At 37.4% G+C, this 11428-nt stretch overlaps 1 pseudogene; it reads left to right on the plus strand.

Moving 5' to 3' along the window:
* The first annotated feature begins 1535 nt into the window (after nt 1-1535).
* On the plus strand, nt 1536-1995 carry LOC106698170 (annotated as a pseudogene).
* Nucleotides 1996-11428: the final 9433 nt, after the last annotated feature.

Raw genomic sequence — 11428 nt, forward strand, 5'->3', positions numbered from 1 at the left:
TTAAATGAATGCTTGGCTTTTTACAAGGCTTTTGGAAGGCACAAATAGTATAAATTTAGACAGTATCTGAATTACTTCAGATAAACAAAGCATTGAAGAGAATTACTATAGTAAATTTATTAATGATTTGAAAAGACTCCTTTAAGGAAACAAATTAGTCAAAATGAAAAATATAAAAGTCCAAAGTGTTAATTTCAGATGTCACTATTTAAATTAAAATTCCTTCTGAGGAACCCTATTGCTCTCAGGATGAGTCAAAACATACCGCATATCTTTTTTTCACTATGTAACCCTTGCTTATCTCTCCAGATGTCACTATGTACACATTTTATAAAATCTGTATAAAAACATAACTTTATGTAGCACTTGAACCTTTCTTGTTGCCTCACTTCAACTGGCTTTTTCATAAGCCACTCCATTATTTAGTATGTACTCATGTCCTCTTATCTCTTAACTCACTCTTATCTCTGAGATCTCATTACAGGTATCTACATTTCTGTGAAATCTTCCTTAACTATAGGTTTGCTATTTAAAATAGAGGATGCCAAATTCAATTTGAGTTTCAGATAATATACATACTTCTTAGTATAAACATATGTATACTAAAACAACAAAGCTATCAACAACAATGTTATTTATCTAAGATGCAAATTTCACTGGTTGTCCTATATCTTTTTGTTGTTACATCTGGTAACCTTCCTCTCTTTTGTACCATCGCTTACTAGGCTCCATCATCCCCCACTAGGGTTATACGTCCATCTTTAGTGATCCCCATAGGATGTTCTGTCTAGTGATCTGATCTGCTTCCCTTACTATACAATTATATTGAAGGCATCAATAGCCTCATCCCCTTTGTATCCACAGCACTTGCAGTGTAATTAACATGCAGTGGAAGCTTCACATTAATTCCCTACTTCTAATTTAGTATTTTCATAACTGATGATCATTCTCTCAAAATCTTGAGAGCTTCCAAATTAAACTTGGCTTCTCAATAGATATACCAATTCACAGCATCCTTTTAAAAGAAGAATATGCTACATCAAGAGAAATAGAGAGCAGGCTTTTTCTGTTTGAGGTCTAAGAAACATTCCATGGTAAGCTCCCTCCTGGCCCTGTTTCTCCAGGTTGAACCACCAGGATCTATGCAAGACATCTTGGTTTTGGGAGAGCTCAAGCCAAGTTTGTCAAACTAGTTAGGCCAGTTGTAAACCATTAGTAAAGTAATTGGCCCAGAGGGTCTCCACAGGTTTTCTGTTCTTAAATAGTACATGTTAAATTTAAATGTCCTTATCCTGTTCTCTGCCAAGAGTCAAAAATTAGAAATCCAAATATCAAGAAATAAAGATAGAGCTTTTCTGGTCTAGATATAAATCAACTATCTCCACAACTTCACATGCCTGTTTCCTTTTATTAATGTTTAAAAACAAACAAAAAATAAAAACATGAATATAAAATAGAAACTTGGTCTTATACATGGAAAAAGTAAAGTTAACGTGTTCATTTAAAATTTCACTGATCTGCCCTTTTTTACTAAGATGGCACTGAAAGCTAAGAAGAAAACCCCTGCCCCTCCCAAAGCCGAAGCCAAAGCAAAGGCTTTGAAGGTAAAGGCATCCACAGCCACACAAAAAAGAAGATCCGCATGTCACCCACCTTCCGAGGGCCAAAGACACTAAGGCTCCAGAGGCAGCCTAAATACCCTCGGAAGAGCGCAGCCAGGAGAAACAAGCTTGACCACTATGCCATCATCAAATTCCCCCTGACTACAGAGTCAGCCATGAAGAAGATAGAAGACAATAATACACTAGTATTCATTGTGGATGTCAAGGCCAACAAGCACCAGATCAAACAGGCTGTGAAGAAGCTCTATGACATTGATGTGGCCAAGGTCAACACCCTGATCAGGCCTGATGGCAAGAAGAAGGCATATGTTCGACTGGCTCCTGACTATGATGCTTTGGATGTTGCCAACAAAATTGGAATCATCTAAACTGAGTCCAGCTGCCTAATTCTAAATATAAAAATTTTACATTGTAAAAAAAAATAAATAAAAAAAATAAAATAAATAAAATTTCACTGATCTATATCAGCCATTCAACTTGACATAACCATTATTTAAAAATAAGTTCTCTTTTTTCCCCCTCAACTGTGTAATTGATATTTTCTTTTGGTAAGTATCCTGTATTTTAGTATTCCTTTAGCTGGCACAAATAAGAAAAAGTTTTTCTTTCATTATATTGCTATTAATATATTTTTGTCACATTTTATTTTTTTTCTCACATTTTAAACTTACAGCTTCCATGTGAGTGAATTCCAAAGAGATAGTCTCACTGATTAGCCATCAGTGTCTAATTAAGGTTTTTCAGCTACCTCTCAACTCAGTGCCTCTAGCCATGCTATCCATATGCCACTGACTTGCATAGCCCACAATTACACTCTGATAATTCTCAATAATGTTGAGATATTAATTAACCTAGCACCCATTTGCTCATTCATTCAGTGAGCCACGAATAACTGTTGTGCACTTATACTAGTATATCCTTTGGCAACCACAGTGCTAGGTGATGGAGAAACAACAGCAATAGGGCTCCTGCTTTCATGCAATTATAGGCTGACAGAGAATACAGATAGGAAAACAGGAAATTACAAAACTTGTGGTGAATGCTACAGCGGATTTCCTGATGGACTGAAGTGCACAGGAGGTACCTAAGGTGGGATGTCAGGAAAAACTCTTTGAAGAAAATGTTAGCTAAAACATAAAGAAAAAAGAACAATTAACTAGGAAAAAACAGGCTGGTGGGTTAGAAATATAAAACATTCCAGGCAGAAAAATCAGAAAGAACTTAGTAGAAAGAGCTTAACAGAAATGCCATATGTCCTGAGAGAGACTGAGAAAATGAAAGAATGAATGAGAGAGAGAGAGAGAGAGAGAGAGAGAGAGAGAGAGAGAGAGAGAGAGAGAGAGAGAGAGAGAGAATAATAGATTGGTTATGTTTATGTAGAGTAAGCGCAAGAGGGAGGCTCTAATTGAAAAGGCTGGGATAGTGAGATAAAATAAAACCTTACAGGGCCTGGTAAGCAATGTTAATGGTAGAGAGGAACATGACTGAAGTCAGAAGGGTTTGGTAATTTTCTTTGTTTGCCCCTAATTTTCTTTGTTTCTACAAGTCGGCCAGAGAATGGTTGATGTGACATAAACATGGTTCCCCACATTAGCGCTGTTTTCTGAGACTCTTAACTCTTCCTTTATCTTTTCCTAAATTTCACACTTTTTTGGATGTGATGGTCATGTCTTCACCCTCATTGAAATCTTCCATTGAATTAACTGAATAAATGCATTTTCTCCTTCCTCTGACCATATTATAGAGGATTCTAAAATGGTTAAGACCTGTCCTCAAGAAGCTATCGAGTGGGAGGGGAAGATAAGTTTAAAATATATACAGCTCAAGAATATGTGTTCAAGATAACACAGAAGGGAGAATACTAAAATTATACAGATTCAGAGGGGCAGGAAGAAAAGTTCCTTAATTTGGTGTCAATGCCAAGGACTTTGGTTGGGAAGCTCTCTAGCCCACCATTTGGAAGTGAACGAAGCTCAGTTGGAGGGAGTCAGAGGCTGGAGTTGCTGTCCTCACATTCTTCATCTTCATCGCCACTGCTGGAGTCTGAGGACACACTGCCTTCTGCCTTTTCCCCGTCTTCCTTATTTTCTTCGGATCCCCGCGCAGCCTCTGGTGACTCTGCTTCTGGAGCCTGCAGCCCCTGCACCTGGGCAAGCCCTTCTTGCAGAGTGCCTGCTGCTGGAGACTGCACATCTGTCCTGATGATCTTGGGCTCCGGGCCTCCATTCATGTCCATGTTCTTATGCTTCCCAGAGGTTCTCTCTCTGTAAGCAGCATACTCTTCAGGAGACAAACTCTGGACCTAGTGATCCAGGTCCTCCTTGTGCTGTTTCTGCAGCTCCTCAGCCTGCTTCTTATAATTCTCCCTCTGGCTCTACCGGATGTGCTGCCAGTGTCTGCTAATCTCCTCCATGTGCTTCCTCAGCGGCAGGTCTTGCAGCTCCCTACACGGCCACAAATCTGGTGGAACTTCTGGTATTCATTCATGGGGGGCTTCTCGGGATCTTCATGAAATTTCATCTCCTCCAAAAAAATAGTTTTCTGGGAAAGAGTTCACTTCTTTCCCATTTCCCTGAAACTTCGTTTGGGCTCTGGTTGGAATACTTTTGGGGACAACAGATGTCCTGGAGTTCTGGACTACATCAGGGGTGTCGTTCCTGAACTGAGCCAGTTTCTCCTCAAACTCCTGTTTCTCCTTCTGGAAATATTGAATGTATTTCAGCTTTGTCTCCTCCGGGAGCTCCTTGTATTTCTCAGGCAGGACCTTAGTCAGCTCCTGGTTACTGAGTTTGGGGTGCATTTGGGAATACACAGGCCGCTTCTCCTTGAAGAAGTGGAGGTAAGTAGTCAGAGCATGTTTGTATGTTTCTCACATGTTTTACTTTTATAGGAATTTTTACCATGTTCTTTAGCTTCCAAGACTAATTCTTTCAAAGTGCAAATCTCAATTTATAAGAAATTTCTAACCATTTGAGTTTGCACATTTCTCCAGAAAAATCTTTAAAAGCTACTTTTCCCCAGTTCCTATGTGACTGGATTGATTTTAATGTGTGGTTGTCATTGGGTGGAAGACTATTATCCATTCTCTCCAGTAGCTGTGCAATGTCTTCTTTATACCAGTTGTCTTGGCTATTAGACAATGCCATCTCTAAGTCTTTGGGACACTTATATGGTCCTAGCAGTTTAGACACCTCAGCAGGATCTCAAACTTCTTCACTCTCAATACGCCCCTGGCGAAATATTTCAAGATGTGTGATTTTATGTTTCTGGTGTTTGAAGAATAATTTATTACAGATTTATTGAGAAAGAACATCAGAGTCTTCGGATCTTTTGTGAGGCAATGTTTCCTTCTCCACTGTAGCTCTCTAGGAACTGTGTTGATCTTCCAACCACAAGGCTACAAAATGTTCATTATCACCATTTATTTTCTTAATAAATACTATTAATAGAAATTAAATTAGTATTTAAAGTTATCTGCACAGTATAGGGTATAACATTTCTTTAGAAAGCTTTCTTATTTTCTCATTCAATCTTAAAAGTACACTTTATAAAATGTTCGGGATTTTATTTAGAAACATATTAAAGCATTTCAAAAGAAAAAAGAAAAAGTATTTAGCCCAGCCAGCATGCCTCAGTAATTGAGCATTGACCTATGAACCAGGAGGTTGTGGTTCAATTCCCTGTCAGGGCACATGCCTGGGTTGTGATCTGGGTCCCCAGTAGGGGGATGCAGGAGACAGCTGATCAATGAGTCTCTCTCATCATTGATGTTTCTGTCACTCTCTTCTTCTCCCTTCCTCGCTGAAATCAATAAAAATATATTTTTAAATTTTTAAAAGTATTTAATGTGTTGCAATACCAAACCAAACAAATGACTACTTGTTTTCTCTTAGTTTTTATTCAAACACATAAGTAATATGTGTATTTGAATATATTTTCTTTAATTTTACAACTATAGTTCACAAGGTATGTCTGACACTATATCATACATATTTTGAGAATGTTGGGAAGTAAAGCACTCTCGTAGAAATGAAAACTTTGCCTACCCAAATGATTTCAGTGTCCTGAAGTTGCAATTCTCAACTTAGCTTTGCATATTCTCCCTGTTGGCACTTCAGTCTGGGTTCAGGAGCTAAAGCCCTGCCATCAGTACTTCAGCGCCACATTTACAAAGAAAAACAAACACTCACTTCAAGTCTTCTGGGCACTGAAGAACAAATATGCCAGTAAGTAAAACTGTTCTCTGTGTGGCCAGCACAAAAATCTTCCTTCTTCAGAACAGTAGAGAGAAATACTTTGAAGTATTTCAGTCCCAAGAGAGCTCGAGGACACTAAGGACTATGGCAGCTTTACTCATCTTATCTCATACAAAGACAAGTTGCCACTAAGAGCTATGGCCTGTTTCAACAACTGAAATGTAAGTGGATTTTTTGCACTTAAAATGGAAAGGTGGGAGGAGTGTAGAGAAATTGATGTGGGCATGAATATGCTTTTGCCCAGCTTGCAAATGATGTTTTCACTTATGTCTCTGGGTATCTGAAATAATGTACACTGAATGGTAAATAAACTTCCAAAAGAAATAAAAGGAAAGAGAAAACTGCCTTTTAACAGTCATGTTCTATAAACATGCCTGGATTTATAGGGAGGGTCTGTATAAAAGCCCATATTTTTAAGTGATCTCTCAGGCCCTTATTAAAGATTTTGTATGACTAACTTGCTTCTTATAGGAATTTAAAAATTTAGAGGTTAACATCAGAAACTTAGACATAAATGAAAAAAGACAAACTTCCTATCTGATGATATATATACATAGTAAATTAAAACCAGGAAGGATCAGGGTCATGTGACCAATATACTGAAAGGAAACCTCAAAAGTTTCTGTGGTAAAAATGCAATTATCTATAGAATCCTATATAATAAAAGGCTAATATGCAAATCAACCTAACAGCAGAATGACTGGTCACTATGATGCTCAATGACCACAACGGGGCAGATACTCAATGCAGGAGCTGCCTCCTGGTGGTCAGGCATTCCCATAGGGGGAGCACCACTCACTCAGGAGCCCTGAGCTGGGCTCACAGCTGGCAAGTGCAGTGGTGGTGGCAGGAACCTCTCCTGCCTCCGTGGCAGTGCTAAGGATGTCTGACTGCCAGATGTCCAATGGGGAGAGGGCCTAAGCTGTCAGTCAGACATCCCCCAAGGGCTCCTGGACTGCTAGAGAGTGCAGGCCAGGCTGAGGGGACCCCCCCACCAGTGCAGAATTTCCTGCACCAGGCCTCTAGTCTAAAATAACAAGTAATTTCAATAAATGATATTATGGTGGATTATAAGAGAAATTTTCAAATTATTATTAATATTCCTTTTCTCCAATTCAAGAGGGATAGATGGGTATATTTATATTCACACATGAAGCATTTAAAAATAAACTCAATATAAAATAATGGATTTTAGACATTGAACATGATGCAAAGAATGATCCCTGAGTGAGCAGAAACAAATGAGGCAAGCCTCGCAATTTTCCAAATTTATTGCCTGGAGTAATTTCCAAGCTGCATCAGAGGTAGAGGAGCTAGGTAGAGCCCAGTGGTCTTGCAGAGTTGAAGGAGGAGAGCTGGTGTCTGAGGAAATCAAGTTGGCTAGAGTTTTCTGTGCAGAATACCATAGAAGAGCGGACTACACAGAAAGATCTCCAGAATTTAGCAAAAAGGTCACCCTAGAGCTCTTAGCTGAGAAATAGCATGTAAAAACAACAACAACAAAACACTTCATCACTTCATGATTCACAGGACATGCAGCAGAATGCTCAGAAAAGTAGTATGGCAATAGCAAAACTAGTTCTAAACTCACAACCACTCTGGTCTCATCTAACAGTTTTAAAAGCAAGCCTCCAACTGATCAAATATTTTCAGAATAACTTAGCTGTGCCTCAGAACAATATCAAGGATGTATATAGGACTATGAAAATATCTAACACCCCAAAAAACAAATTTCACAGCGGCTGGCATTGAACAAAATGTATCTGCATACAAAAAAGCAGCTAGTCCATAAGGAGGTGAAAATGTTATCAATAGAAACAGACCCAGAAATGATACAGATAATAGAATTAATAATCAAGAACATGAAGACAGTCATTATAACTATAGAACTATAGCCTTAACTACGTATAGTTCAAGACAGTAAGAAAAGATCGAACATGTTGAATAGAAAATACAAAAAGTACAAATATATAATACTTTTTGTGAGAAATCAAATTTTTTGTGACCTTGATCTTCCCTTTTCAACCAGAATCACTTAAAATATACACAACTGCATATTTGAATTTAACAAGAAATATTTTCACCCTTGGATTCATCCTACCATGCCATCAAGTTGAAATGAGAGGTCAACATTTTTACTTTATCATTTCATCAGTTCTATTTTTTCTTTGTAAGTCTTTCAACAAACACATGTTTTAGCATGAACTTCACTCTTCTTTACAAGAATTCTCTTTATGTACAATACTATAAAGGTAGACACAATTTATTATTTTCAAAAGTTTCATCTTACTTTGAGCCTAAAAATCTCAATTTACCTTCTGGTACTGTGACAACTGCCATAGTCACTCATTCACACTTCAACTTTCCTTGACTTAAAGAGGGGAGAGACCCAAATTCAGCCAATCTCAATAGTTGTGTGACATTATCTGTCAAATAAGTCACTCCTAGAGTAAATTCAACTATAAAAACTATTTTAAATTTTCCTAAGTGTTTATATTTGTAGAAGCAATGCAGACACAGCCACATATTAATAATATAACCTTGGAGCTAGTCTTAGCATTCTATGTGAAAAGAGTAATTTGAGGAGAATCTTGCCCATAAAATTTAAGTTTGTTCTAAATATAACTCTTTGGCATCAGAGTCAGAATAAAACTAAATGTGCAATCTTGAAAGTAGACCTTCCATGGACAATTGTATTCAAAAGCTCAGGGGCAATGATGTGATAAGAGACTTCAATTTATTGTTCAGTTTTCTCACTGGGTGAGAATAAAAAAATGATTTCTGAGTTTTAAGTATAAATGGATCCTTAGATTTATAGGGGACTGTCTATAAAGCAAAATAAGTATACAGTTGAAAATGCATATAGGACTAACCAATGGACACAGACACCAGGGGGTTGAGGGCATGAGTGTGGGGGAGTTGGGGCAAAGGGGAGATAAGGACACATATGTAATACTTTAGTCAATAAAGAAAAAAAATGTAAGTGTATACTTGTAAAAGTCACATGGGGAGTGAAATAGTATTTGTCCTGCTCCAGAAAACAAAATTAGAATACAGTTTTGAAAGCTATAGGAGGATTTGTTGTAGCTAATTAAAAACTTGCTATTTTAGCCCTAGCTGGTTTGGCTCAGTGGATAGAGCGTTGGCCTGTGGACTGAAGGGCCCTGGGTTTGATTCTGGCTAAGGGCACTTGCCTTGGTTGTGGGCTTGGTCCCCACTGGGAGGCGTGCAGGAGGCAGCTGGTCAATGATACTCTTTCATCATTGATGTTTCTCTCCCTCTCCCTCTCCCTTCCTCTCTGAAATAAATAAAAAATATATATTTTTTAAAAAGACAGTGTTAAAAAAAAAACCAACTCACTGTTTTAGAATTCTCCAGAATTTTAAGATCAGGCTTAGTGGGTATTTGGGTTCCATACATGGGACTCAATAATGAGTAGGAAGTTGGTCAAATATGAATTCAAACAGTTTTGTGTCTAAACACTTTGCTTTAATGAAGTAGTTTTCACTACTTATGTTTTTTAAGAAGTAAAATTACTTCTCTAATAATTCTATTAATCGAATTCCAAAAGAATATGAATAATGGATTTTTTTTTCGCTCATGGTAAAATGTTTTATAATAACAGAAAATGAAATCCAGAAGTATTCTTTAAAGAAACAACCAAAGAATTTAGATTGATATTTTTAAAACAGAATATATACAGCTTCTATATTTAAATATGTCCTCCTGAGTGATTTTTATAGGAATTATTAACCATATCGAGTCAGTGTAATGAGATTGATATATTGCACATCAAAGCAATAAAATTGATTCATAGGTATTCATAAACCTTAAATCATTGAAGATTTCATATAATAGTTTGAATATTAAAAAAATCACACAGACACAATTTCGGAAGTTCAGTCATTCAGAACAGTAATTCATATGATTTTCTAAACCAGCACTTACACTTCACCTCCTAATATCTCTTCTCTGAGCAGCTGCAATTTTGTTCTTATATTATTCCGAATTTGCCAACTAATGAACACCAAACTGTCAGTTAGTTATGATAGCCCAGAAATGTAAAGTCCTATAATTGGTCTAATTCAAGGACTTTTACTTTAATAAAAGATGGAAAAGCCTCACAGAAATACTGCTACTTCTGTTGTGTCTATGCCTGTGTCTGTTTTCCAAATAAAATGTGAGCCACGTTGACACACTTCCAACTAGACTTAGGTGATCCTCAAGGGCGGGGACATATGTTACCAGAAGGCATGGTCAACTAGACACAATTCCAATTGAGAATAAAACAAAAGTATACGTAGTCTTTTGCAAATATTTTCATAGTCTGGAGTGGTTTCCAGCAGGTTTTTGTTTGTTTGTTTGTTGTTTTCCTTTGGCAGAGTAATCTACCACCTCCCTTCAGAACTGTGTTACTTAAAAAATAAAGTAAGTCAAATGAGGTTTTTTGGTTCTTCTTAATTAGTTCTTGGACAACTGTTTTACATCCATCTAGTATGTCATCTCTCTCATATAAATGAAGACATGGGGGAAAATGAATGAACTCATATTAGTATGAAATAGAGCAAAACAAATAGAGTTGTTTTCTTCTTGGATTTTGGATGTCTATTAATTCTTTTAGGATTGGTATATGCATAACGGAAGTACATTTACTGGTATCTCTATTTAAAGTTTCTTGGAGCAGATACTTGGCAGTATTACTCTTTATAAATCTTTCTTGAGTCCTATTCCATGTATTTGCTCCCATGCTGCTTAAGAAAATTTAGCTGAAGATTAACCTCTTAAGTAGCCAGGGAGAAATTACCAATCTTCTGCCTTAACCTTCATCACACATCTATAAGTAACTACTAAACTGCCAGAAAGTGACATAGGCATTGATCAGAACTGTGAAGCATTTCTTTCTATGACTGAAAGCAACAATTATATAATTCATTATTAAACTAATTAACTAGAATATTGTATGGAAACAGTTGTGTGTAATTATCCATTGCACTCTATAAAAGCACTCATCCAGATGACCCTAGATAAAATATTTATATTAATTTTGGAAATGTATTACCTAGTCCCACTTCCTTTGCCCAACTATCCTATAATGTTTATAATATGGCAGTGTTTTCTAAGAAGGAATGTACTCTTGTCTTAACTTAGTGCCTCTCTCTTTCCAATTAGCCCCTTAAATTTCACTTCTGTGTCTCAGAAAGGTAAGTTGTACACAGGAATTGCAGCAACACATACACACACGTGCACATACAAAATTACCATACCCTATATAATAAAAGGCTAATATGCAAATAGACTGAACAGTGGAACAACCAGAAGAACCAAACAACCGGTCACTATGATGTGCACTGATCACCAGGGGGCATGTACGGACCATGGTGGGTGTTGGCCACAGCAGGATGGTGGAATAGGTGAGCGGGGTCATCAGACAAAGTGGGTGCAGTTGCTGTCATCGGGCAAGCTCTGGTGGTTACTGAAAATTCTTTGCTCCTGAGGGCCGCGTCCACACCCTTGTCTTGCGCCTGCTGCTGCACCGGCCCCACTCACACC

Source organism: Myotis lucifugus, unplaced genomic scaffold, assembly GCF_000147115.1.
Source record: "Myotis lucifugus unplaced genomic scaffold, Myoluc2.0 scaffold_143, whole genome shotgun sequence".
Taxonomy (NCBI): Eukaryota; Metazoa; Chordata; class Mammalia; order Chiroptera; family Vespertilionidae; genus Myotis; species Myotis lucifugus.